Below are 6,711 nucleotides of genomic sequence, written 5' to 3'. Positions count from 1 at the left end.
AGTCCCGTAGACCTTCAGAGGCATGTTGATGATATGCATGGTCTCGGGAAAATGCCGAGTCACCATGTATGTTTGGATCCAGACACTTGTATACTCTTAATCAAAGTGTCCGTTTCTTATTATTGTAACACAAAGTTTTAAGGATTCGTAAATCCTATGCAAACGTTCAGACTCATTATAAAAGGTTTGAGGCGTATTCACCTTGTATGTTTATAATCAGTTTCTGATACTGACTCCTGTTTTCTGTTCTCTTCTTCTTGTTTCGTTACCTCGGACCTATAGTACGAGAATAACCTTTGTATAAATAACTAGATCAACGATCTAGCTTTAGACCTTTAGTCTATTTCGTATAGCTTTAAACCTTGATAAAATCATTTGTTTCTTTAAAACATTTGGACCTTTAGTCCTTTGCTTCATTTACCAATAAGAAGAAACGTTTATACTGAGTTTCTTCTTCAAGAAGAAACATTGATTTCATAATTATAACTTCTTGTATTATATTTCTTAGTCATAAAGAAATACTATTTTGACTATAACCTTTGCTCAAGAAAAGTTATATTATTCTTAATCGTAATCAAGGTTCGGGCTATACCCTCGACTATGGTCTAAGCCATTTATAACAATATAATAATAACTTAGGCAGAAGCCCTTACCTCGCACGGGTATTCGGAGTTAGATTTCCTAAGCTTATACGGGCAGCACTTCTACTCTATCTGCACGTTTCTCGAGGCGTTCTAGATCCACCTTTTCTTGGCACGCAAATCGAGGCAACGTTCGGGTGTCGCCGGGTCGTGTACGTACTTCAAGACGGAATATCGGGTTACTTTCGAGTGGCACGAACTTCGAGAACACCGGGTTTATGGTACGGATTACGATGTATTGATTGCCGGGTCGGTGGCACGCAAAACTATGTTCGACACGCAAACCGAGGTAGAGAGAGTAAAATTTCTAGAGAGAGAGTATGGGAGGTGTGTGCAAATGAGCCCGTAGCCCCTCCTATTTATAGCCATTTTTGGATCCTATCGCGATACGCGATAGGTCCTATTTCTCTTGCCATCGCGTAGCGCGATGGCTCCTCTCCTGAGATCACGCCACGTATCGCCACGTGGCCTGACACGTCTGCCGCGTGTCGACACGTGGTCTGACACATTTTGCCATGTGTCATGCCGGGCTGCCACGTGTCACGAGAGTGTGACACATGTTGATGTGTCATCACGGCCCATCGCAATACGCGATGACCGTCTCCTTGGACTCATCGCGTAGCGCGATGGGTTCCTGGATATTATTTTTCACTTTTAGTCCTTCATCTTTTGTAGCTTGTCATTTCAGGTCTTAATTCTCGTTGTCCAAAAATAATAAGGCGGCTCTTAAAGCGGCTCGCGGCGATGCGAGCGTGCGAAGTGCGCCATCAAAGCGCCACATTGCGCCCCACGCCCGTCGCCGTCGCCGTCGTCCGAGCCAGAGCCCGTGCGCATGCACGTCGGGTGCTACACACCCTCTGCTTGGACCACTTGGTGCATGATATTCATAAAAGAATATAACTATGGAAATTCTCTTCCTTATAAAGAGCTTCCATTTCTTTACCACTTTCCATGTGGGATGGATTCCATCTTCCTTATTTATACTTTAGTGGAATGCTTCCACTTTCTTACATCTTCCAATGTGGGATTGAGTTTTCTCTTTACTTATTTCCTCCATGTAAGAATACTTAGTTTTAGGAATTATTTTTGTTTCCTTATTTTTCTTATATTTCCTTATTTAATATTTTCTCATTACTTATCTTTGAGATTATTTTTGATCCCTCAACTTTCCTAAGTTGTCAAATTTGAATCGAAATTTTAGGGATGTTACCACCACCCCTTAGGTTATAATAAATGAGTGCTTAAACTTCATTGTTGGAAACCTATGTACAAATTGAGTTATGAGTTTTGGGTTCATACTTACTCTTGATGTAAAAGTTGCTTTTAATTGATTCAAGAAGTCTTAATCTAGAATTCTTTGATAAAATTAGTTATTTTTGTTATTTTCGTAATTCATCACATAATAAGCAAGTATGCGTATGATTTAAGCTTAATCTAGGTAAGAACTTGAATTAAGGTTTTGAGCTCTTGAAGGTCAATTAAGGGCCGGGTTGGATTAAAACTTTGTGATTATGATGATTAGTAGCATGTACGAGAAGTTCAGAATTGAACGAGCGGGTTTAAAGTCAAATGGGATTTGGGGTTGCATACGGCGTAGCCTACTCTGGATTTCAGGTCATCCGCTGAAGAGATTTTGTTTTATACTAGTCATATACTGAAGGAATAGGCTTTGGTGACCTGGTCGTAGCCTACATCGGGTTGGTAAAATTTTTGGAATTTTCACTTATGATTTTGGGATCGACTTGTATGTGTTGTGTGCATATGATGCTATACAACTTGAAACTTATCTCTACGAACAACATGCTCCCAATTTAAAAACTTCTATATCTTAATTAGTTGTTTTGGTATCTAAATATTAGGATCAAAATGCGTACGTTTTTTAATATTGTATTTGATATCCGATATATTTCTACATATGTGCCGTAAGATACTTTTTTTAACAGCGTTTGGACTACTCCCAATATCCGGGTGAACCTTCTATAGACGGGTTGTCAATCGTCCATATTGATTTTGATGTTCCAGGTCTAACTCACTTGGGAACAACATTAAGAAGGATATCCGCTATTATTGAAAAACCCACTTGAGTCAGGTTTCGATCTTAAGATCATAAGATCTTTAGCCTTAACCATCACTTCCATATTATTGGACCAAAATATCAATGCCCGTTAGATATAGCTATTAATAGAGGCTATGTACGGAACAATTATATCTTTATAGCTAAATTATATAATTCAGCTCCTTAGACAATATGTATTGCTTTTGCATGTAGGTATGTTTCTCTACCAAATTAGGGCCGTACAAACCGCTCGTCGCTCGATTGAAAAATTGCTCGAAAAATGCTCGCTCGTTTTTTCGCTCGATTGAAAACGAGCCACTCTACTCGGTTCGGTTTGTAAACGAGCCAAGCAACGAGCAAGGGTCTGCTCGGTTCGGTTCGGCTCGAATATTTTTAATTATTTTTTATATATAATTATATATGAACAAATATATAAATATATAGACAAAACACATAAATATAAGCATACAATTATTTTTACCCGTTAAAATTTTTCATATTCCGCCAATTTTATAGTTTTATTTGTTCGATTCAAGTTTTTAGAATACTAAAAGTTTGTTTACGTCATCATTATATATCACTCAAAACTTATTTTTAATAAAAATTTACAATGTATTACATGTTTGTCTAAAAACTATTAATTTATTTCTAAAATATATTATTTAAAACCTTCAAATATGTTTCTTATTGAAAATTTTAAATTGAAAAATAAATAAATAATGCTCGAAATCGCTCGATGTTCGATCGAAAAATGCTCGATTCAATTTTGGCTCGTTTCGGTTTTCGCTCGGTTCGAATTTCAGCCGTTCGGTTCGGTTCGGTTGTAAACGAGCCAAGCAACGAACAACCCTTCGCTCAGTTCAGCTCGGCTCGTGAACAGCCCTATATCAGATACACAATCACTGACAGTACGATCCATTTTTTTTCTTCATTAAAGAGCCATGGTGGGGGAGTGAGGAAAAAAGATAGTTTTATGATAGATGAGAAGCAAACATTAAATATTTGAATAGTGCCATTTTTGTGTATTCTTTTCGGATTTCAATAATTGGGTGTTTATCATGACAAAAATGTGACATTTTTGGAGATAATTTGATAGCTTTGCACTATGTTGGTTTATAATTATACTGTCGTTTAGTTTAATTTACGGAAATAGTTTATACCTTCTAAACTATTAATTAATTTAAAATTAATAATCTTGTATTTAAAATATTATATTGTTATATACTGTGTTACAACACTCTAGTGTAACAAGTTTCTTGATCTTTGAAAATGTATAATTTCAGTTAATATATTCATTGATCTAATTCATAGTTATGATATATTTGATGCCGTTAATTTATCTCAAATAAAAAAATAAATACTTTTTTTGTTCAAACTACAAATCGCTATAAAATGACGAAATGTTGTGATGATAGCCATGAAATTAAATTGAAAGAACAAGGATCATGATAGCCATGAAATTAAATGAAAGAACAAAGATGAGCCGAGTCAAGTTCATGAAGAGATGATATGGAGGATTAGAGGAAGATAGCAATCAGTCATAATATTTTGACGGTTTGTATCACATATATATCACTTCAAAAGAAAAAAATAAGAAATATGAATATCGAAGACTGAAATTTAGCAAGTGAATTCTTGGCTTGGAATGCTCATGTGTAATAATATTCTCAAAATCAGTGATGTTATGCATTGAAACCATAAAATATCTCAAAATAACATGATGTCATTATATATGTAAGCTAGAGAAGAAAGGAATGATTATTTTATTAGGATAGCGCAACTTGCATGGATTCCCAATCCTAAGTTTCCATGTTGCTACCAATGTTGATAAGCCTGTCAAATAAGAATGCAACTCATTTTGTAACAATCAAGTAAAAAAATTTATTTTTCAACTAGGCATGCACCTAAAGACTGATCTGATGATGAAAGTTTTGCTCCGGTTGCTGATAACCCTTTGCCGATGCTCCAATGGGAATATAACTCCCACTGGACATCGGCACAGGGAAACCAATCCTAGGAGGCCTATTCTCTCCCACTTTCTCTAACGTCTGCACCTGATTCTTCAAAAACTTCAAATAATGAATCGCTTCATCAAGCATGGACGCCGTGTCCATCTTCGTGCCACCAGGCACGAGTCTTTGAAGTATCCTAATCCTTTCGCTTATCCTCTCTCTCCGATGCCTCGCAGCCACACTTTGCGGGTCTTTCGATATCTTCACGTTCCTTCGCTTCGGTGGTTTGATGGATTCAGGGTCAATGTGAATAGGTTGCATCGCCGCCATTCGAAATATCATCTCTCTCATCGCGGCCATATTGTTTCGCTTCCGGTGATCAACCTGGTCGCCACCGTTCCGCCACCGTGAGCTTGACAAAAACTGCATCTCATGACCACCAGCTGGAGTAGTTTGTGGTTGAGAGGTGAAGGAAACGGTGTTCGAATTAGGGTTAATGAAGTTCAAATCTTGATCCAATATTGGATAGTTATTAGGAATATTAATATTGAGGTTAGTGGTTGGTTGATTATCCATGAAGGTGTCGGTTGATAGGTGGTCCTTATGATCATCACCAAAGACACCAGAGAAATCAGGGAGCTTTTCAAGCTGCATCATCATCATGTCAGTTTGGTCTTCGGAAATGGACCTTAGAAAATCGATGTCCATTATTAGTTGTTTCCTGCTTTAATTTATATATGAATAAGCCTGATGTAAAAAAGGATGGGTAAAGTAAGGAGAAGAGGCAGATAGACTGCAAGTTTTTTCAGGATGTAGCAGAGAGATAGAGAGAGTGCTAGGGTTACGTGAATGAGTTTACCTTTGTTGTGAGAACAGAACAGCCTATCAAGACAATATCAACAATCTATATATATATATATATATAATACTTTTTAATTATGATTATTATATAACATTAAATTATTTGAGAAAAAGAAATTCATTTAACTTTTTTATTATTTTTATATTTCATATTTTCAAAATTTATATTTCTTAAGTACAATGTGAATTTACATACTTAAAAGTTAAAACTATTATGCGTTGAGTGATATGTGTATATATTAACTTTGTTACTATTTTTTTTTATTTCACTTAAAACTATCATACTAATATCATGTGTTTACTGATGTATGTGTATATATGAACTTTGTTACTATCTTTTTATTTTTGAATTTCATGATAGATAAATTATTATTGTATTTCAACCAGCTTAAAACGAATTAAAACTAAAAGAATATTATAAAAAATTCATGTAACAATAATATCTAAAAAATTGAAATGATATTCCAATTAATGCCACAAAGTTGGTGAGATGTATTATCCTTTCTTCTTTATTTTCTAGGTTATTTTCTTGTTTTATTAACATTATATCTAAATTATTGATGATTATCAAATACATGAATCCATGAAATCATTCAATGTTTTGATTAGTTAAACAAGGAATTGACATTTACATTATTATATATAGAAACACGTAGAATACATTTGCTTCATGCATATTGATATATTAACATTATTAGAATGAATAATACAAGATTGTTTATTGTTTTGCATTCCTTTTAGTGTGACAACTATAAGTACAAAAAAATATAGCTTCATAATATTTTAAAACATACACACATATATTATTATTCGTTCCAACATGAAAACACATATTGATGATAATGCTAAACATGTCATATTCTTGCAAAAAGCGCACGAGATTGCCCCTCTGTCAAAAACCGAGGTTGGGTCAGTGAGTGTGTTGGCCACTGGGGCTCTTACATCATGCACTTTGGAAAGCTTTTAAATAAATTAACAAGGCAAATATTAACAGTAATATTATGTTAAGCTTCGTTGCAGGGAACATCGAGCCCAAATAATGTACATAAATATTATATTACGCAAAAGCAGATGTCAGACGATCAGATAGGATGAGTTGCCCCACAGTTTTCAATGGCTTAGATCTACTACCAGTGCTTTTGTTTGTGCATGAACAATTTACAAAATTTATTTCAACCATACTGTTAATTTACACCACTAC

At 35.1% G+C, this 6,711-nt stretch overlaps 1 pseudogene; it reads right to left on the bottom strand.

Moving 5' to 3' along the window:
• Nucleotides 1–4,395: 4,395 nt before the first annotated feature.
• LOC143588317 (transcription factor HEC1 pseudogene) lies at nt 4,396–5,357 on the bottom strand (annotated as a pseudogene).
• Between the last annotated feature and the right edge of the window lie 1,354 nt (nt 5,358–6,711).

The sequence above is a fragment of the Bidens hawaiensis genome, unplaced genomic scaffold, assembly GCF_021521415.1.
Source record: "Bidens hawaiensis isolate Kalapana, Puna unplaced genomic scaffold, B.hawaiensis_p1.1 tig00036308_1, whole genome shotgun sequence".
Lineage (NCBI taxonomy): Eukaryota > Viridiplantae > Streptophyta > Magnoliopsida > Asterales > Asteraceae > Bidens > Bidens hawaiensis.
This window is presented reverse-complemented; position numbering and strand designations above follow the sequence as displayed.